General features: G+C 37.4%; 1 long non-coding RNA gene across 1 annotated transcript in view; it reads right to left on the bottom strand.

The window, feature by feature from the left end:
• Nucleotides 1–22,724, bottom strand: part of LOC121401155 — a 79,292-nt gene extending 56,568 nt beyond the window's left edge. Inside the window, exon 1 of the long non-coding RNA XR_005966149.1 lies at nt 22,656–22,724. This is a non-coding gene — a long non-coding RNA (uncharacterized LOC121401155). The remainder of the gene's footprint in view (nt 1–22,655) is intronic.
• Nucleotides 22,725–23,831: the final 1,107 nt, after the last annotated feature.

Here is a 23,831-nt window from a genome sequence, read left to right as displayed (position 1 = left end):
CAGGGACACATTCTCCACCACCTTCTGGTGGAGGGCAGGGATGGCCTTCCTGGCAAAATAATGGCAGCTGAGGAGCAAGCCATCAGCTGTCGGAAGGGGGCTGCTTCGACTAGCTGATAGGGCAGCAGCTGCACTACCAGAAGTTTTGCCAGGCAGCCATTAAGCCTCTGCACTTGGGGGTGGCTGGGGGAGAGAGGCGTCTTGCGGGTGAGGAACTGGGGGAGGGAAACCTGGCGGGACAGGGGCTGCATTGAGGAGGAGGAGGATGCAGAAGAGGCTGAGCTACAGTACACATTGGCTGCCTCGGACTGTGAGCCCCAGAATCCTCTTCCCTTGCTGCAGGGTCTAGGGAGCTAGCACCTCTTCCCTGAGGAATGGGAGGAGGTGGACAGGAAGCACCACTTCCCCCTGGTGCCCTGCCACTTTGGTGCTGCTCCCACGTCATCCTGTGATGACGTTTCATATGGGAACTTCCCATATGTGACCCTACCTGCCCCCTTCGAACCTTCGGCCGGCAGAACTGGCACACTCCTACCGTCTGTTCCTCTGCCTGGCACGTGAAAAATGCCGACACTGCAGAAGTGTGGGCCACTGCCTTGCCTGCTGTGGAGGGTTGGGGATGGTCCCCACCGTACGCCCATAGGCTTTGGACCGAGGTGCAGTGCTGCCCTGTTGCCTGCCTCCCCTAGCAGTGGTTGGGGAGCCGGCTCTTCATCCTCATCCTCATCAATAACAAACAGTTCCCCTCCCCCCGAACTGCTGCTGTTATCCTCTGGAGCCGGCTCCCAGGGTCTGTCCCTGTCATCGTCCTCCCCCAGACTCTGCCTCATACATGGCATCAATACCCACATCCAGCATGCTGGTGTCTGACCCCACACCAGCAACCTGCTGCCCTGCCATTAGGGGACCCTGCCCAATATCCCCTACTCATGTGGGCTGTGACATGACCTCCTCATCAGACATGAATAACCTCCCCCCCATTCCTGCTTGATCATCAAAAAGATCCAGGGTGTCTGGGCCCAAGTCCACCTCAGGATCAAATAAGAGGGATGGGGTGTCATCACACACTGAGCTAGCAGGTGATGCCACCTCCTGTCGCTCACTGGTGCCTGCTGCAGACGAGGTAGCCTGGGTCAGCCTGTCTACCACCGCCTCTGCCTGCTGCGAGCGTATGGGTCGCGAAGCAGTGGCAAAAAAATCTGCCACAGTCCTACATGTGCCAGTTGCCCCACTGCGACCCAGAGCCACCTGCTGCTGTGGCATTTGCTGCTGCTGCTGTTGTTGTTGCGGCTGCTGCTGTGATGGCAGCTGCTGTGATGGCAGCTTGTGCTGCGCTACAGTGCCCAGACTGGGCATGGCACATGGGCTGGGCTGTTGTGGGGTTGGATGCCCAGGGCAGCACCACGGCCTCTTCCTCGGCCGCCCCTCCCTATCCCACCATTCTTCCAACCTCCACCACCCCTCTCCCATGGCCCGTCATAGTGGGCACAACTAAACTAAAAAAAAAAAAAAATAAGGGGGCGGTTTGGATATTTGGGGGAAGGAAAGTAGAGAAAAATACCCACAAGGAAAACACACACAAGCACAGACAAAGACAGTTAGCCCTAAAAAGGGCCATTGGGTGGTTAGGAGGCAAGCAGAAGAGGGAAAACAGTAAACTGAAATCCACAACCTCCACTTGCATTGGCTCTCTACACAAACTCCTCTAGCTAAATCACACACAAATCTCTCACTATCCTGCTCTCTCTACCTCTACCAAAAACCCCACGAGTAATGGCCGCCTCTGCAGCTCCTTACACAGATAGTGGGATGGCTCACATCTAATTGGCTGCTGTGGATGACATTCCGTTTTCCACGCAAACCTTTTTTTTGACGCACACTCTTGGCGTCACAGCTCGCGTCGCATGGCGAAACGAGCCACAAGGCGAATTTTTGACGCAGTTTCGAGAAGCGCAGAAATTCAACGCAAATTTAACTATGGCGAATTTTTTTCGCCCATCACTATTTATTTATATTCCTTAGTCACTAAAAGTGATCCAACCCTTTCCTGGAACTACAGAATATAATGTATCTACCATTACAACTTCACAGCTCTCGCGTATCTTCATCCTCTTTTTTAACCTCAGTACCGGATTTAACAGAAAGCGAACCAGAGGATCACAGAGATCGGGGGAAGATCACAGAGATTGGGGCAACTTCGGCGAAAGATACAGGGGGCAGAGGCTATATACGGAGGGACCCCGTCAATACCCGCAGCTCCCGAAACATACAAGGCGAGGGGGATGGAGGAATAACGTCAGGTTATCAGATGGGGAGAGACGGGGCTCGCAACAAGAAACCTCGTTGGTGAATGATGATCCCATTGCAAGTGAGCAACTAGATCCTTTTATATCCCAACCTAATGACGGGCAACGGGCAACGGACAACACATTTAACTGTACCATCCAATACCAGTGATAATGTGATAAACTTATCGGCTTATGTTCTTTCACATGGTGAACGTTGAGAGAATGAGATTTCTTGTGCGGAGGAACCCCCTATATCACATACTAATTTGAAGAAACTTTCCAGTTTCTACACCATACAATCAAAAAGTAGTGCAATTGATTTGTTTCAAAAATTGGTGCAGTGGGATATTGAGACAATTGAGATAAAAGATAATAAAAAAAAATGCATTTACACAGATGTAACAATTTGAGTATTGGGGAATACAAGGCCTTAAAAACCCTGGGACAGAATAGAGATATTGTGGTGAAAAATGCTGACAAGGGTGGGTCTGTGGTGGTCCTAGATGTGGAAGTGTATGAATCAGAGATCATGATGTATAAGGAAATATACAGGGTGTTAGATGCAGACCCTACTATAGTTTTTCAGAACAAGCTATGTGTATTTTTGTCATCCGCGTTAAATATGGGAGTTATCAATCGGAAGGAATTTGAATATATAGACTGTGAGAGTCCAATCATACCTATATTTCATGTACTCCCCAAAGTACATAAATCTCTGGAAAATCTGAAGGGGCGCCCCACAGTGGCTAGTATAGGTTCCCTAACTGAGAATTTGTCCAAATATATAGATAAGCTATTGTTACCCTTAGTTTTTAAACTCCCAACTTATCTAAGGGACACTACGATGTGTTTAAATAAAATGGCAGATCTAGTGTGGAGGCCAACTTATAGGTGGTTCTCGATGGACGTTGTGTCCCTATACTCTTCTATAGATCATGACATTGGCTTGGAGTCAATACGGTATTGGTTAGCAGTTACAAGAGCATTTCTCCAGGTACAGAACTAATTTATTATAGAAGGGATTGATTTTCTGCTACATTTCAATTACTTTTTGTTCAATGGGCGCTTTTATTTACAACAACACGGGGCGTCAATAGGGACTTCTATCGCACCTACCTATGCTAATTTGGTCATGGGCTGGTGGGAGAGAATTTTCATTTTTGGAGACCAAAGCCCATTTAGAAATCATATAATCTATAGCTACATCGATGATTACATAGGAGTGTGGGAAGGGGATGATATCTCGTTTGCGGCCTTTGTAACATACTGTAACCACACAGTTAAAGGAATTCAATTTACGTATGAGACTCATGTATCAGAAATTCCTTTTTTAGATGTGATTTTTCAAACACAGGGTGACAAGATTACTACTACCCTCTTCCGCAAGGCAATCACCCGCAACACTTTGCTACGTACATGCACAGAGCAGTCATCCGAGTCCGTGCATAAGAGGCATCCCTGTGGGACAATTTTTAAGGCTACGCCGGGTCTGCTCTTCTTGGGATGCTTTCAATGAACAAGCAATATTGCTGTGGGATCACTTTGCGGATAGGGGATACAGGCTTCAATACATAAAAACAGCATACGATAAAGCAGTTAAGGCAGATCGTGAGAAATTACTGAACTACAAGGCTGATTCCAATCAGGGTGAAGTCTCCAGAACAGCTTAAAAAAGAGACAGTCAGATGTTTGTTTCTGTAAAACCCATAATCATGATGCCCATCTTATTAGGAGTATCAAGAAGTATTGGGGTGTACTTTTACAGGACCCCGTCCTTGGGAAGATCCTGGATAAAACACCCTTATTTGTATATAAGAGAGGTAAGAACGTGGCAGCACATTTTTTGAAGAGTCTGTATACTACTAAGGAGCAGAGTGGTACTAGTGCTTGGTTGAAATATAAGGGCTCCTATAGATGTGGACGAACCAGATGTAAGACTTTTTCACTGGTTAAGGTCTCTAAGATGTTTCAAAGCTCAACAACAGGGGCCACCTACAACATCAAGCAGTATTTTAATGTCCAAAGGGGTTATTTATCTAGCAACTTGTGGATGCGTGGCCCAGTATGTGGGCAAAACAATTAGGATGGCTAGTACCCATATTTTGGAACATATGTCGGCTTTTGACCAGATAGATCTGGTCAGCTATAGCCAAACAAACACTTGGTGGAAAAGCATCAGGGTGAAGTCTGTATAAGTTTCCAAATCATAGATAAGCCACCCAGAGGTGTAAGGAAAGGAGATTTAGATCAAAAACTTCGCAGGCTAGAAGCCACTGAGAATTATGGGGGACTCGATAGAGAATGGGAGATTTCTTGCTATTGCAATTAGTGCATTTTTTGAGCTTATGTGTTGATGTAAAATATGGTATACTGTATAATTGAACGTATTGTGTTTATATTGTAGGTTTTTTAACATTGAGACAAGACACATAGGGGCACATTTACTTAGCTCGAGTGAAGGATTAGAATAAAAAATACTTTGAATTTCGAAGTATTTTTTTGGCTACTTCGACCTTCGACTACGACTTCGAATCGAACGATTCGAAGTAAAAATCATTCGACTATTCGACCATTTGATAGTTGAAGTACTGTCTCTTTAAAAAAACTTCGACCACCTACTTCGCCACCTAAAACCAACCGAGCACCAAAGTTAGCCTATGGGGAAGGTCCCCATAGGCTTTCTAGGCAATTTGGGATCAAAGGAAAATCGTTCGATCAATGGATTAAAATCCTTCGAATCGTTCGATCGAACGAATTGCACTAAATCATTCGACTTCAATATTCGAAGTCGAAGGATTTAACTTCGCGGGTCGAATATCGAGGGTTAATTAACCCTCGATATTCGACCAATAGTAAATGTGCCCCATAGACTTGACCAAATCCCTTTATTATATTTAAACAACAATTTAACGTATCTTGTTAAAAATGTAAACAGATGTTCAATAAGCAACATATTGTATTATTATATGATTTGTAAAGTGTGTAGCTATGATAAATTCAGTATTCTTTCTGGTTGAATGTAAACACAATTTCCCCAGATAGCATTTAGTTACCAGGAGTCTGTTGGGGGTTAAATGGTTAATGGTTTTATGGGGTGGGGTTAAAGTGGACCTGTCACCCAGACACAAAAAGCTGTATAATAAAAGTCCTTTTCAAATTAAACATAAACATAAAATCCAATTTTTATTTTTTATTAAAGCATTCATAGCTGTTGTAACTCATTTAAACATCTCAGCTGTCAATCAAATGTTGTCTGCCCCTCCTCTATGCCCTGGGCATAGAGGCGGGGCAGACAATTACTTTCACTTTACATTCAGCACTTCCTAGAAATCGCTACTCTCCCCACATTTCCCCGTTCCCTTCACTGTTTAATTGTTTAGCCAGCGCATGGGGATGGACATCGGGTCCCCCATTCTGGTGCACAAACAAGATTCTGAGATGATACAAGGCTTGTCTTAATAACAGTGTCCACAAAATGGCACCTGCCTGCTTGCTATAATTATGAATTCCCAGACTGGAGGAAACAAGATTTAAATAATTTATATAGTGTAATTAAAGTTCATTTTGCTTAACTGATGTGATGAAATAGGATTATGAATATTTTTTTTGGGTGACGGGTCACCTTTAATGTGGCTGTATTTACTGGGAAGTGGGGTTTGAATATCTTATGCTTTTGAGGAAGTGGAGAGTCGCCACGAAACGCGTCAAGCGTGGGATACAAGTCACATATATATGAGATGAATTTATTGTTTTAATCATACCTAATAAATTAAGATTTTATCCAACACATCGTGTGCTCCTTACAAACTGTTGTATATCTGCATTAAGTCCATCCAAGGCCGGAGGCGTGGGTACGTGGCAGCACAGGTGTAATCTGGACCCGTGGAGCAGGTGTCGGTAAGTGCACACTAATTGTGTGTTTTCAACTTCACATCTCTGCCATGTCTCATTTTATAACTTTATTATAGTATTTTTAATTTCAGGGGTTTCATGCACTACATGTTTCAGCCCAACCAGCCTTCCTTAGATGCAACTTGATTTGGGCTTTATGCAGCATTGCGGTATAATAAATCTTTCCACGAAAAAACACGTTTTTGCACCAAAAAGCCTGACAGATAAAGTCGTAGGTTTAATAAATAACCACCTAAATATGCCCTCCCAAAATGTTGTATGGTGTTACATAGTTTAGTAGCATTTTCAATTGAAGAACATTTTGTTGAGAACTAAACCCAAAGACATTCCCATCTGTGAAATTTATGTAGAAATTTTCACAGCCCTGGCCAATTATGGAATAGGATGTTCTCTTCAAAAATGTTACAATTCAGTGAATTCATCCAGATTCTTTCTACAGTAATACATACGGCATATTCCCAGAAGACCTGATTTGTTTTCTCTGTTATCCTTAAATAGGGTAAATACATTTTATTTCCAACTCATTTGTTTTGTTTTTCCGTTTGTACCCTTTTTATGTATTTCTAATAAAGTATTGTCATGTAATTTACTGTTTGAATATGTTTAGAATCTTGCAGGAAAAAGATAAGAAAAAAAACAGTCGTCAAATTTAGCAGGTAAATGCTTATTTATTGTAGATGATTTTATTTGTTATTATTAATACTATTGTTTGGAGAGCATGAACATATTCATTATAATGTATGTGTATGTATTATTAATACTAATGAATAGACAAGGTGATTTTATTAAGCTAAAATAAATAAGCTATTATTTTTTTTACTTCATTGTTGATTTTTTTTTTTCTTGCCCTTAACTCCATCTCACTAACAAGCTAAGCACTGCAAAGCTCAGAGCAGCAACATGCTGTAACCATCACATTCTGACATATTTGGGATTCATAGTTTCCATTTTAAAAATGTATTTGACATCAACACTTGAATCAGGACATTGCCTCAGGGATCTGAGAGATTTGCTATAAAATGCACTAGAATTAACCATTAGGCCCCAAGGATGTAGTCACACATTTTAAATTCCTGTCCAAACAATGGGAATGCTATTTCATATTCTTGCTAAAATATATTATGCCTTTTTATGTCGCACTTGAATGCATAGATTCAAGAAGTCGTCATTAATAAAAAACAAAAGATTATGCATCTGTAGATGCAATTTAGCTAAGAAGATTTATAATTGGCCCTTATTTTTTATTTATTAATGGGAACACTGTACTTGGTAGAGAACTGATTGAAGAACTGTGTACAGATAGTTTTAATGAGGTATCCTCTACTAGGACTAAGGTTTTAAACTGCCTTCCATATAGTTCTGGATTGAGGGCACTTTTGTATAATCTAATTTTGAAATCAGGATTAGGCATAAGAAGCAATTTACAGTATCTCATAAATTCACCTGGCAAAGCAAGGCACCTGGAATCTCTTGCGAAACGCACCGGCCAAATTCATTGTCAAATATTTTTTTGGATGTGTGTCCGAAAAGTTGATCGAGTCAACATCGGTGCTCGTCAACACTATTTAGGCGCTCATTGACTTTAAAGCCAGCGTCAGCTTGGACGCGGGCAACAATTTTCCGATTTTCTCGATTTTTCGTGAAAATGTCTGAATTTCACAATTTTTCAGTGAAAATTTCAGATTTCACGATTTTTCCGCAAATTGTTCTGCGAAGTGAAATGGGAGAAATTCGCTCATCGCTATATCTCAACTTTGGACAAAACAAAAATGATGGACAAGTGAAAACATATATATTATTTATCATTCTGGCAGAGGGAACTGAGCAAGCTGAGTAGATAAAATCTTTCATGATAAATGCAAGTTGTTGACAATTCGGGGCTCATTTACTAACAATCAAATATTGATTTTTTGTTTAAAGCTCTAAATTCATGATTTACTAAGGAGCAGATTTATTAAAGGTCAAGTTGTTTGAGAGTTTTGGGGAGTATTTTCAGCCAAAACTCAAATTTTTGGAGATTTATTATGCCCTGAAGCTGGAAATAGATTTAATCTAAAAATATACTATCTATCTATAGCCTATAACTCAATAAATTTGAGGTATTTAAGTTTCCTCCCCCGATTGCATTCAATCAAGTTTTTTTTACATTGTGAGTTTTTCATAAATAAGCAAACCTTAGGGTTTTGTGTTTATTTGAGGTAGAAAAAAACTCACCAACCTCACAAACTCAGCCTCAGCCAAGTACCCCCCTGGAAATAAAAAAATCGCCCATCACTAATGAGGTCACATCAATATACATTTGCATACATCAATCAATATTTATCAATAGAAATACATTCTGGGGTAAATTGAATTCTATATTTGTATTTATAGAGAATGTTCTGTTGATTTCTGTGCAACTGCACCCAGGTGAATAGATAACTTATCTCCTAATAAATACAGACCATCTAAGAGTGAAATTAAATGGTATTGTATATTCTGTAATTCCAGTTAATATGTACACAGTATATCAAGATCCTTACATTTTCCACAATGGTTAATTAAAGAAATAATGTTTAAAAAATCTATTGTATACATAACAGTACTGTTATATTTTATTTGCCATCATTTTTTTCTTGTTTGCTCCAACAATACATCTTTGAACTTTTTTTTACATCAACCATTTTATATTATGTTTATGTTATTACTATTTCAGAACGTGAATAAAAATGTCAAACTCATTTTTGCATAGACGGTAGCACGTTTTATTTTTCTAGGTAACTTGTAAGTATGGCAAAAATCTCTGTGCCTGGGATATTGCTACAGAAGAACAAGATCAATAAATGAAAAAATGAAAAATGTACTCATCCTAGTAGGTCAAAAAAGTAATTTGCAGAAACTGCAGTAGCAAAAACAAAAACCTGAAGCTTTGTTAGAAAATATTGTATTATGCACTGGTGCCATATTCATAAAATATGATCTGGAAATTGACTGAAGAACATATACAGAAAATAATATGCCATCTTTCAACTGGTACTGTTGATTTAAATCTTTCTTCTGATTCTTATAATTATATTATTATATTATAATAATTATATTAGATACCTAATACTAGTGTTAATGGGTACTGTTTTATATTCATTATACACAATTTAAATATCATAATAAATAACCTTGTGGTGTCCTCACTGCTGAAGTTGCTCCAGACTGATATATTGTAATCAGCATATAAATCATCTACATTTACAAAGTTCAGGGCAGGTTGCAAAGTACAAAAAAATTTTTTTGCTCACTTGTGCCCTCCACTTTTCTGAAAATGAAGCTCGCATTTGCCATGAATACAACACTTCCTGTTTTCAGTACCACTAAATTCATAAGAGGTGGTCAGGGGGATGTACCGAATCCCAGATTTGTTTTGTTATCCGGCCAAATCCAAACTATTCTTATCAGGACTCGGATTCTGCCAAATCCAAGACTGTATCCGAACCCTATATAACGTTTTAAAAATTAGTGTGCTGCCGTTTAGGCGAGCACTATAGGCAAGTATTTCCACCTATGCCCCAGCTTTTCCGCCACAGAAGAGGGGCTTACATGTACATTCGGTTAAGTAATCGCCCAAATTCCAAAATTTAGGAATTCGGACAAACCCTGAAAAGCAGGGTTTGGTGCATCCCTAGTTACCCCTACATCTTAAGACCCCAACAGAAAAATAGCAATAGAAAAAAAAGTGAGCTGTGTAGTGTTATTACTTATTGGGGATCTTCAGCATTTGGCAGTGGGACCAGGGCCACTCCTGCCATGAGGCAAGGCAAGTACCTTGGTCAGGCGTCATGGAGCGGGCACCTCTGGTGACTTTAAGAGCTGAATTTCCATTTTTTAACATGGAAATTCGCTCTGCTAGTGCAGCGAGTGCAATAGTTCTCACTACTAGTGATGCCACATCCCCCTGTACCCGGTCCGCCGCTAAAAGTTGAAAGCAGGGAGCTTTGTATGTAAGTATATATGCATGTAGTTTTATAGGTTTTTTTCAAAAACTCTACTTACTGTAACTGAAATGTTTAAAAACCACAAATGTCTACTTATTTATTAAAAGATCTGAATGTAAAACACAGGAACAAATAAAAATGTGGAACGAATCTGAATGAGAATACAAAAAAAATCAAAATCTTGGTTTTCGTAATAAATTACAAATAAAAAAAAAAACTCGAAATGCTCTAAGCAAGGTAAGATGTAGCAATTGGGAAAGAACATTTCCCGTTGACTTATACATGATCTCACCGGCTTTTAGATGGAGAAGTTTTGTATTCAAGTTGATCACGATATTTATACTGAATAAATATCACATGTTTCATGGTTTAGAGTAATTGGATAAATACACATTTTTTAGTACTTTTTTATTCAGGGAAAATAAATACAAACATATAGGCATATAAGATTGTTAATAACCCACCTGATATTGTAGACAATATAAATGTTATGTGGTTGTGGTTTTACTTTGGGCTAAGAGTTAATATTATTTGAATGCCTCCTTTATTGGATCTCCCTATAGATCTGCTACAGTTCCTGGAGGTGTTTTAAATGAGGGGTGGGTGTGTCCTAATGGTCCCTGCCAGCAAAGTAGGAGTGGGACAGTCAATCACAGCCCTGCAGTCAAACAAGCAAAGATAGGCTTCAGTTCCCCCTCAAGTCAGCCTAGCTGCTGATTAGTTCCTATTCAACAGTGCAGTGTGCTGGCTCCCCTGCACAGCCTGGGAATAGACAGGCCTGGATTTGTGGCAATGCCACAAAGGCCCGGGCCTAGGGCGGCAGAAATTCAGGGACGGCATGCCGCCCAACCGATTACAAGCAAGTTGCTCCCCTTCCGCGTCTTCTTGTGCATGCACGTATATGCGCATGCGCACATCTTGAAATATATGTGCAGGCACAAAAAGACGGGGAGGACAACGCAATGTGATGCAATACGACACTGAGGCGGAAGGGGACACAGAGAAGGGTAGGCATACGAGGGGGGAGATGAGCGGAGACGGCCCAGGGGTGCCACATTTGTAAATCCAGGTCTGGGAATAGAGCCAGCAGGAAGAGTAACAGATGGGTGAGACGAGTAGGATTTTTTTGCAGATATTTTCAATAACTAAACCTGATATTTTAAGCACATTCCTTCTAGCACATTATTGTTTTTAAAACAATATGACTCCTTTCCTTTACTAAATCAGCCCCATAGTGAAGTTGAGGATAGGGGACCCGTGAAAGGAGTATAGGTATATATCCATGAGTGTTAGCTAGACAGGGTAGCTAGAAAGAGTGGCCTAGGCTTCAATATGGAGATTTATAGGTTATTTACTATTTTTTCATTTTTAAGCGAAGCTCAACCAAAATCCCATCCACAATTTTATACTATTTATCAATACAACTCGAAAAAGTCAGGTCAAAAAACAATAAAATCGACGGGAAAACTATAATCGTACAAATATTTCAGATTTGATGCCTGAATTGCTAAATGTTTTGGGTAATCGATTAAAACCCCCAAATTTTTCGGATTATCGGACCAAACCCAGCACAGATCATCATATCTGCAAATTGTAAAAGGGGCATCTGCCATTGCCTTCTACATGACTTCTGCAGGTTTGAGATGGTGGATTTCGGATTGGGAATTTTAGCAGTTTTGGGGTATAATTTCATCTAAAAATTTGAGTTTTTGCCCAAAAGCCTCAACCAGAAAAAGATTGAGGTTTAGAAAACCAGATGGTACTCACTGAAGCTGCAGCCAAATAAAGGTTATACTGATTTAGTACCAAAAAAAATAGCAGTTAGAAAAACTTTAAGAGGTGACTATATTTTTCTGTTGATCCATTTTTATATTTATGGTATGCATGGAAGCCATTTAAAATGTTAGAACAAACGCATTATCATGAGTGCAGAAACTGACAAATATAAACCATTTCTCAGAGTTAAAATACCTTAGGAATTAAAAGAGTAATACATATTTTCCAAAACACAGAACTACATCATTGTTGCCTGACCAAGCAATTTCTCTAATGCAAAGCTGCTCACCTTTCTGTGCTTTATAATTTAGCAAATGAGACAGAAGGACTGTTTTGAAGTGAGATAAACATGCTGTTAAGCAAAGTAATCAAGCTGTTCTGCTCCATTTAAATGATCAGGAACTCATTTTATTAGACATTTATTTACTTTTTTTAACCTTAATTATTTTTTTCTAGTGAAAGCTAATTAATGCCTGTATTTGTTTAATTATAGCGATGGAGCATCTTAAGGTTATACAAAAAGCTTGGATTCTTGGTTTCAGTGAATCAGTCATTGGGCCAGATTCAATTCAGTGAAAAGAAGGTTTAGCACATGGACTTAAATTTGAGATGCAATTTAATTCAGAAAAAAGTATCTCACAGTTTATCATGTAAAAACTCTATTAAAGTATATGGGGAAAAACTGAAACTGGATTTGGAGAAAAGAATCTTGTCTGTGACTTTTCCTGTGATAAACCATGAGATAACTTTTTCTCACTAAATTGAATTTGGCCCATTGTATTTAAGGTCTCTGACTCTTACAAGAGCAAATCAATATAAAAAGTCTAAAAATTGCATATATTTCATTATTACAGTTCAATTTCATTGCAAGGATTCATGAGAGGTAAATTGTCTGCATATGACATGCAAGGTATATGTTTTAGAACATTCTACATGCATTTATAGTTACAAAATTAAAAAGCATGATGGAGTGAGAAAAGAGGGGATGGGAAAAAAGTTTCTGTCTTTATTGAGTAACCAATGTTCTATGTATTAATGTATAAACAAAAACAAAATCAATGGAACCTTTAAAAAACTGAATCCTTTATATAGTGCCATTCCTTGTGTAGAATAACATTAACTATTCTTATCATTATCCAAAAGTCAATCCATGGTTTCCATATAGACCAGTAATTCCTGTATACCTTAAGTCTGCTAAAAACATTTAGGGGCATATTTACTAAGGTTCGAATTTTATTATTATTATCATCCCCCTACCCTGGAAATAACTCAAATTCAACCTAAAACCTGGCCAGTTCATGTATAAGTCAATGGTAGAGGTCCCAGGAACCATTAGAAGAGGTTAACAGCCGGCTTGATGATTTTTTTTTTGGAGGGTTTTGGCTGAAAATTCTAATCGAGAACTCAATGTAATCGATTAAAGTATTTTCCCAGAGAAAACTCAATTAATTCGCAGAATTGAGTGATTGAAATTTAAGTTTTTTCTTAAATAAGCTACCATTCGAGTTTCAAGATCATTTGAGTTCATTCAAACATTAAATACACTCAACAGGATTGTTTTGCTACAAATTTGGATTTGTGCAGCTTAATTATGATCAAGTACCAGGTACTGTTTTATTATTACAGAGAAATAGGATATTATTTGCTTAAAATGAACTCAATGGGAAACAGTCTTCCCATAATTCAGAGCTTTCTAGATAGGGGATGCCGTACCTTTACATGTGTCAATAAAATAATGTTGTACAGGTATAGGATCTCTTATTCAGAAACCTGTTATCCAGAAAGTCCCAAAATATGGGAAGGCCATCTCCCATAGACTCAATTTAATCAAATAGTTTTAAAAAATAATTTCTTCTGTAATAATAAAATAGTACCTTGTACTTGATCCCAACTAAAATATAATTAATTCTTAATAAAGGCAAAATAAAGAATATTAGATTATTTAGTAGGCAAGGTATGGTGATCCAAATTATAGAAAGATCCCTTATCCAGAAAACCTAGGTCCCGATCATTCTGCATAACACGTCCTGTATCTGTATTTATGTGTAGTCTATGGGGTAAGGACCGTGTTTTTCAGGTAAGGATGGTGTTCTTACCAATCAAATCTTGCAATTATAGACTTAGGGGGTTATTTACTAAACTCCGAATGCAAAAATCACGAAAACTTTGTGATTTTTTTTATAAAATCAGACTTTTAAAAAATCATGAATTTTTCAGAATATATTCTGAATCTGAAAATCCAGCATCTCAGATCTGTCGAGGTTGCATTTAAGTCGGTGGGAGAAGTCCCAATGATTTTTTGAGGTGCGCTGGGTTTTTGGCAATACCCAGAAGTTTTCTGAGTTTTCGGGCAAAATTCAGAATTTTCGGGTGAAAAATCCAAAAAAATCGTGAAAATCTGATGAAAGATCCAAAAAAAATCGTGAAAATCTGATTTCTCTGGATTTTTTCCGGCAAACAAATTTTTCGGGAAAGTGTATTAATAAATAAGCCCAACAAACGCGTGCGGATTTGGTTGGAATTTTTTTCAGAAAATATTGAGATAAATTCGGACTTTGATAAATAACCCCCTTAGTCTTAAGTGAAAACTATAACTATGTGGGGCTGCCTAGCATTGGTCATCTGAATTAACCAATCTTATAAGAGTTTATGCAAATCAACAAAAGAGCTGAGAGAAAGCAAACGAAGAGGCAGAACTTGCTGCTAAGTGCTCTTTATTGCACACAACATGTTTCGGGCCCAAAGCCCTTTATCAAGTGTGTGCCCTTTATCAAGTGTACAAATCATTATGTGAACAAACTTTTTAAGGTGTAAAACAGGAAGTGAGATCATAAAACATCATATGTCAATCAAAAGTGGCATAGTGCTCATGTCGTCATAATTTAAGTTAATAAAAAGCTATGACCTGCTTTCTTTGTTGCTTCGAACCATTTCATGTTATAGATTACTGTTTTCCCTTGAGTCGCCAGGTACTGTATTTCCAAAACAGAATGCATGGTGATACAAGTACTATTTGCAATGGAAATGGTACTTCTTATACACTAATAACTTACTGTCAATACAGTCACTACATGGAATCTATTATTTGGAATGCTCGTGACTTCTTGTTTCCTGTAATCATCATACCTTCAGTCTTCTAAAAATCATTAAAAATGTAAATAAACCCAATAGAATTGTGTTGCCACCAATATGGCTCCATGCAGCTTAGTTACCATTAAGTACAAGCTACTGTTTTATTATTAAATTGGAAAAGAAATGTTTTTTAAAAATGCAAATGTTTAAAATTTACTGTATTGGAGACAGTCATCCCATAATCTTGAGATTTCTGGATAACAAATTTCCAGGCAAGAGATCCTACCTGTACAAGATTTACATTTTTTTTCTTGGCTTTTTCAGGGAATTCCGATATATCTTTCCTGCAGCATGTGCCACCGTTTCTTGCTACTTCTTAAATTTATGTTGTCTATTTATTCAGAGTTTAAATGAATAAGCAAACCTTCACGTCAGCTCTTTTCTTTCTTTGTTCTACAAATATGTAAGCTTAAAATGTATTTTAACACCAGACAACATTTCTAAAGGAAATCTGGAGAATGGACTCCCCCCCCCCCAAAAAAAAAAGCTTTTGCTGAGTCACATTTCTTCTGAAGGGAGTGGAAACACGGTTGAATTTTTGGGCAAATTTTCACATTACATGCAGATCTCCAAAAGTTTCACTTTCTGTTGTTTAGTGCAAAAAGGGGCATATTTATTATTTGGTGTAAAAAAATGCAGAATAATTTGGCACACATCACCAGGCTTCACCGTGATAAAAATATTTTTTTCTTGGAACAACTTCCACCAGAACTTATTTACATAGGTCTGAAGCAGTGTAAAATAATGGCAGAAAATCTGGCATTCACATGGTGTAAGATAAAAGCTTGATAAATTCGCCATTTATTTTTACGCAGCTTTTTACACAACATAATAAAAAGGCCCCATAGTTTGCCAACTACATGTCCATTATTAAATATTGTTAGTGCTGTGCATCTGTGGATTTGTTGCTGTAATTTATGGACTCACTGTATATGTGTTTTCATCAACAGCAATATATAGAACAGGTGTATTATTGGAAAGCTCTAAGGGTTGGTTCCATTTCCACATGAAAGTTCTGTCAGAAATGATAAAAGAACATGTCATTCCTTTTCATAGTGAGTCATGCACAGTGACTCATTTTTAGAAAAAAATTGGCCTTTTTTCCCCAGAAGTTTCTGCACGAATGTTTAAACGCATCCTAAAAAAATACCTAATTTTGAAGAAAAAAAAAAGCAATATTAAAATAACTATGAAAACAAGATAGACGGAATTTTAATAGAGAGGTTACTTGCAGCCAATGTTATTCCCTCAAGCAAAGAGTTAATTATTTATGGTTTTTAACACACTTACAAATAAAACTGTCAATTATAACGACTGGCCTACTTTGTCCAATCCTGGCATAACGTACGGTTAAAAATAGAAAAACTGTAGAATTTAAAAACACAATAAACCAGGCAGCTTGGAATTCACCTTTCTATTATATATAAAAAAAAGTCCACTTTTTTGGTAAACATTGAAACCAAATCTGGATTGGTTAATTATGCTGCAGTTTCATTATTCCTGAAGAACATAAATAAAACATTGAATAGTTTATTTTTGAATAGATATTTTATCAATTATGCCTAGTAAAGAGATAGATGCATATGCTAGACATAAATGTATTCTGTCTCTCACAGTAGAGTAAAAACAAATACAGGTATAGGACCACTTATCCAGAATGCTCGGGATAAGGGATCTTTCTCTAATTTGGATCTTTATACCTTAAATCGCCAAAAAAGCAATAATTTGAAACCTAAGAGGATTGTTTATCCTAAAATATGGATTAATTATATCTTAGTTGGGATCAAGTACAAGTTACTGTTTAATTTCTACAGAGAAAAAGAAAATCATTTTTAAAAATGTGAATTATTAGATTAATATGGAGTCTATGGGAGATGGCCTTCTTGTAATTCAGAGCTTACTGGATAATGGGTTTCTGCATAACATATCTCATACCTGTACTGTATGTAAACACTGTTTTTGTAGGTTCTGGTCATACTGTTGATGAGAATACCATAGACTAGAATAATGATTTTAGTCCTTCTATTATGAAGTCATAGAGGTGGGGAAAAGAAAATAAAGAAATAATTGCCTCCTGGCAGTAAAGCAGGAGAGCAAACACTGTTGAACTGATAGAAGAATGGAATTAAGAACACATGAACTTTGAGGGCAGAGACAAACGCAAAGATTTGGGGAGATTTAGTCGCCCGGTGATAAATCGCCTCTTCTTTGGGCGACTAATCTCCCGAAAAGTCTTCCTGCCAGTTAAAATCTAAATCCAGATGAGGTAACTTCGGGCGACTTTGGAAAACCGAGTGCCATCCCGCCGGCGATTTCAATTCTAGAAGGCAGTTCGGGGAGATTATTTGTCCGAAGAAGAGGCGATTTGTCGACGTCGATTAATTCTTCCCGAATATTCCCTTAAAAACAACCCTGTATTAAACAGAAAGAGTGTGGTGGCCTGACTGTTCTTCCTATTTGTAACAAACAAGGAAAAGTTGTGCTCACCACTAATTTTTAAAACCATTAAGTGGAGGTGCAATGAGGCTGTGACCACAAAATACATATAGACAAATACAAGATTCCTCTGCACTCAACCCATTATCAATATATTTAAGTCAGAGACATTTTGTGCATACTGCTACTGAAAAATGCCTTACCCTTTAAACAAAACAGGGATTGTTTGTCCATATATTGCAATATATTTAAGCTGGCCAACTACGTCAAAGTCATCCCATATCTGGCCAGTCCTACTCTCAATTTTCATCTGATTCATTGAGAATTCTATTGCTTCATTATACATTTTACAAAGGGACTACCTGCAACTTACTAGCTGCTTTCAAAGTAAAACTCCCAAACTTGGTTGCCCTTTTATTAGACACCTTCGTATCTGGCTATGGTTCTCAGGAGTTTTTGCTCTACTTCTCTTGTAGGTAATATAAGATAGTGTTCTTGATATCAGCAAGTCAGATATTCATGTATGTAAGCAAAAGCAAGCTAAGTCATAGCACCAACATATGTACCGGTTATCGTTTGAAACTTTCTTTGATAGAGAGGGATTAGGACTGACAGCACTTAGCAGTCTAGAGGGGGAACGTAATTAAAAATCGCAAATGATGTTTAAAATAACGTTTTTCAAAAATGTTATCAAATGCACTGTGAATATTTGCAAAAGTCATTTGGTCACAAACTTTACAAGGAAGTCATGGAGGTCTGTAATCAGTCAAATAGGATGCAAACATGGTCGCTAACAAAACATACTACATTCCCCCACTAGTCTTCTAAAATGTGTTCTTGATGGTCCCCAATTTCATAAACCAGTTTGTTGGCAAGGAGCAGTTACCGGTCCTATTTATAGATACTCGATACAAACGTTTATGTAATGGTGATTGGTATAAACCATATAAAAACATAGACAACCATTCTACAAACTGACCTGATATTTCAGAAAATAATGTACAATTAAGGGCAGATTTATTAAAAATAATTATGAAATAATTTTTGAAATATCAGTAGGTAGAATCCAAGTTCTACCCCATGTTCACCCCTGGTGAAATAAATATGGTTCTAAAAAGTGGGTGAGTTTTTCTGTGGAGAGCTTTAATCTCACATATCTCTCATAAGACTTTCTTACCCTAAAACTGTATTTGTTCAGTTAGAGTTTAAACTTAATCTTATGATAAGTGTAAGTAGAATAAAAGTCATATTATCACTGGTGTGAGCCATACATAATGCATCACTACAATTCTTAGGATCTTGCACGTTTTTACTTTTTCATGAAACAGAGTGGTGGTCGCATCAAATCAACTGTAGTTTGCCATTTTTGCTTATTATTAATTTAACCTTTGAGTGACATTTATTTTTAATTCTTCTAAAAGAATGTCAATGAATCATTCAAAGTTCTGGTTACAATATGGACTGCAGAAGCATTTTGTGTGACCAGTGAATGCTTACTCTACTGTTTGTAGTGTTAAGTGAGTCCTGTAATGAATTATGAATGCTATAAATTATGAAATACCAACCATACATTATTGTATATTTGCACTACAAAGATTTACTGTAGTATAAAAAATATTCAATCACTTTTAGAATAAATTTAATCCTGTACTATAAAAGGGTACAGGTTATTTGCAAAGTTAATTGTAGGTCTCGGTCTAACTAAATGTTTAACTCTGACCTAAAAAGCGATTCAGAAATAAAATAATGTGCTTTGAGAAACTAGATATCTGTAATTTAATCAGCATAATCACGAAGCGTTTTATTGTTATAGAGAAAAAGAGGATCATTTGTAAAATATGGATTATTTGGATAAAATGTATATGAGAGATGGCCTTTCTATAATTCAGAGCTTTCTGGATAACAGTTTTCTGTATAAAGGATCACATACCTGTATTCAGAAAATATCCTTTATTATATGTAAAATATATATAAACAAAGATTTTACTAACTACTGTGCTATGCCTTTCAGTGCACAATACTAGACAGTAATAAAGTTACAGAGGTAAGGGTAGTGAATGGGGGAGAGGTAAATGGGGTAAGGGTAGGAGAGTCCATAGGCCTAAAGCTTTATTTTCACATAAGAGAAAAGATAGGGGAAGGAAAGGGGATTTAGCCCTCTTCTTCCTCAGGGCTTTCTCGGATGGAATAGTCTCTAAACAGAATTAACCTTCAACAGTTCTAAATAGTCATCCTTTGCCTCCTTAAAATGAGGAGGCCATTCCTGGAAAACCACAAAACGTCCTTAACACAGTTCACAGAGCCACGCTTCCAGAATTGCCCCTTCAGAAGGGGGTGCCGTGAAACAGTCCATAAAATACTGCATGGTACATAAAGTTTCTCAGACTTTGAGTTCATGGTCTAGTATGTCAAGAGGGGCCTTTGCAAATGGGCAATCCCAAAGATAAAAAAAATAAGTAGAAATAAAACATATATTTTAAAAACACTTTGTTAATGTTTAAAATATCATATATATATATAAGATATATATATAAAAAACTGGTGTGGGTCTCTTGAAACTGTCACTCTAGTGTGTGTGTGTGTGTGTGTGTATATATATATATATATATATATATATATATATATATATATATATATATATATATATATATATATATATATATATATATATATATATATATATATATACACACTAGAGTGAGTTTCAAGAGACCCACACCAGTTTTTTGCAGTCATTAGAATAATAACAAATAAGATAATTATTATTGATTAATCTTCCCTCCCAGATCCTCGATTTGCACCAAGTTTACACCAACCACAAATGTGACTGCTGGTATCAAGCCATATCTATTCATCAATAGTGATGGGAGAATTTATTCGCCAGGCGCGAATTTGCAGCAAATTACTGCATTTTGCAGCCAGCAAATAAATTCAAGAATTTGTCACGATAATTCGCCGGCGTCAATGTTTTTTTGACGCCGGCATTGAGGCTGGCGACAATTTAGACACCGGTGCCAATTAAGGGACGCCCATCTCAGGAAATTTGCGAATTTCATGGCGAATCGAAACAGGACAAATTCGCCCATTACTATTCATCAAGTCTGAACATTTACTTGTCTGGATTTGGCACCCCAATACTGTTTATTAAAATTTAAGGTTAATTTTCTTCCAAAAGCAACAAAGAAAGAAGCCACTTGGACTGTGTTTCTTAGAACTGAGATTCTGTCAGGGATTTCTCCTATCTCTGGATTATTTCTCTTCTCTTCTGTGAGTGTTCCCACTTCAAACAATATTGTCAGTATGAAATATTTTAAAACTGTCTATTTTCTATAAGGAATTCAACAAAGGGCCTGATACTAAGCAAGCTAGTTTCTTAGTCAGATACCTTCCCAAAACCTACTCAAAATAACTAGTTTTAATTATAATATTGTCAATGAAGAGTCTTTCTCTTCTCAGAGAACCCAATGACAAGGGGCAAAGCATCGGGGAGCAGGGCATGATGGGTGTTAGTTAGGGCTGTCTGGTCCCTTAACTTGCCAGTTGGTTCCGTGCAGAGCGAGGAGCAGCTTCTCGCAATGTCCCACCTTCTCTCCCTATGAGGTGGGGTGATGTTGTAGTCACAGTTAGTGAAGGATACCTTTACTCAGACCTCCAGGGGGAATAAAAATGTGGTATTTGATATGAAGCATGAGTAGCTCAGTAGGCATGGGGTCCTGATGGTAGGATAGTCAGCCTCTGTTTAAAGGGATACTGTCATGGGAAAAAAAAAATTCAAAATGAATCAGTTAATAGTGCTGCTCGTGCAGAATTCTCCACTGAAATCCATTTCTCAAAAGAACAAACAGATTTTTTTTTATATTCAATTTTAAAATCTGACATGGTGCTAGACATATTGTCAATTTCCCAGCTGCCCCAAGTCATGTGACTTGTGCTCTGATAAACTTCAATCACTCTTTACTGCAAGTTGGAGTTATATCACCCCCTCCCTTTTCCCCCCCAGCAGCCAAACAAAAGAACAATGGGAAGGTAACCAGCAGCTCCCTAACACAAGATAACATCTGACTGGTAGATCTAAGAACAACACTCAATAGTAAAAACCCATGTCCCACTGAGACACATTCAGTTACATTGAGAAGGAAAAACAGCAGCCTGCCAGAAAGCATTTCTCTCCTAAAGTGCAGGCACAAGTCACATGACCAGGGGCAGCTGGGAAATTGACAAAATGTCTAGCCCCATGTCAGATTTCAAAATTGAATATAAAAAAATCAGTTTTCTCTTTTGAGAAATGGATTTCAGTGCAGAATTCTGCTGGAGTAGCACTATTAACTGATGCGTTTTGAAAAAAACATGTTTTCCAATGACAGGATCCCTTTACGGCTGGGAGAAAGAAGGCAGAAGCCACGTGGTGCATGGGGATTAGGTCATGTCTCTGTTCTCTGATCTCATGTATGCTTTTAATAAATTGAACTAAAGGCTTGATGGTAGTTACAAATATTAGAGAATGGGGAATCTGCCAATATGCGTTATTTATACAGGTGTGGGAACCCATTATCCAGAAAGCTCGAAATTAAAGATCATTGACCATAGACTTCATTTTAATCAAATCAGGCAAGATATTAAACAATTTGCATTTTTCTCTGTAATAATAACAACATCATACCTTGTACTTGATCCCAACTAAGATATCATTTAATCCTTAATGGAGGTAAAACAATGATGTTGGTCTTTAATTAATGATTTTTTTTTAATAAGGCACAGAGATTCAAATTATGAAAAGATCCCTTATCCAGAAAACCCTGGTCCCGAGAAATCTGGTAACAGGTCCCATACCTGTACTAAAGAGTTTGGAGGTGAACGCTGTATTGGCAAACTGAGGGATTGCAGTATATTTTTAGCAAAATGTGAATATTGAATATTACTTGACCCCATCAAAAGCTCTACAGGAGTAAAATTCTCTAAGGTTACATGCATTGCCAAACAGCAAGCTTTTGAATCAAAATGAAAAACCAGCAAGTGGTCCACATTATCAAACCCTGTTAAATGTGACACGATTGTGGTAATATCCTGCATAATTGACATAAAGGTCACTCAATAGTCAACGTAATTACATAGTACGTTTGTAGAATTGAAAACAGTTTTAACTCACGCATTTGTATTACTGCCTGATGTAGAAGGAAGATTTCTTAACAGTTTTTTCTTGTTCTCCTGATGTTATCAATTCTGAAAAACAGTATAAAAACATGGTGTAAAAACAAGATCAATAAAAATGTGCAGGTGAGAATTAGCATTGCATCAAATTCTGGAAGCTTTCAGAACCTAAAATAAGCTAATTGTATGTATGTTTGTAAATGCAGGTTCATTTTTCTACATTCTGCCATAATGATAACAGATGGAAATTTAATTAAAGCTCAAAATAATTATTTTATTGTTATGCATTATTTTTTCATGATGTAATCCACCTTTTGACAGCTACAATAACATTTTTGGCACAACGAGTATTTTCTTTCGCAGATGGCACATAATGACTGAATACACAATTATTCATATTACACACAGCAGAAAAATTCACTACAACAAAAAAGTCTGCAACACGAAAAAACACCCATTTACTAATGCATTTGGACAAAAACGTCACCATAAGAAAAAACGCCAATTGAGTTTAATGCATTTGGACAAAAAAAGTCGCCATAAGAAAAAACGCCCGTTGGCTTTAATGTATTTGGAGCGAGAAAAATTGTTATGTGTAGAAAAAAAATCTTGACACAAATTGACTTTAATGTTTCACAATATTTTTGACAAAGCAAATTGGGACAAAATCGCTCAACACTACCTCAAACTTGCAGAAACACAAAAACATGCTCCCTTAGAAAAAAAATCATTAAAAACAAGGATTGCAGCTAGTGATGGGCGAATTTGCGAACGCCGAAAAATTCGGCGACAAATCGTGAAACGGCTTCCGGCTTTGACGCCGGCGTCCATTTTTTTTTAAAATTCGTTCCGGGCAAATTCGCCCATCACGAATTGCGGCACAATGACTATTTACAATTCTATTTCTTCTGATCTGGCCGACAAATCTAATCTTTTTACACATTTTTAGAACTACAACTTATTTATCTCAGTTTTTTCTGCATATGGCTTGACACATTTCAAAAGAATACTTATTTGGTTTTATAAATAAACATGATTCTACATAACTGTGGTATAAAAGCATTAGGGTGAATAAAATTGTTTATTGATTCTATCAGTTGTTTATCTATATACTATATATTTCTCCTACTCGGATACACAGAGCAGAGTATGCTGGTAATGTCATTGTACTCTG

This window comes from Xenopus laevis, chromosome 3L (assembly GCF_017654675.1).
Source record: "Xenopus laevis strain J_2021 chromosome 3L, Xenopus_laevis_v10.1, whole genome shotgun sequence".
NCBI classification, from domain to species: Eukaryota; Metazoa; Chordata; class Amphibia; order Anura; family Pipidae; genus Xenopus; species Xenopus laevis.
Note: the sequence above shows the minus strand (reverse complement) of the source record. Positions and strands in the feature narration are given on the sequence as shown.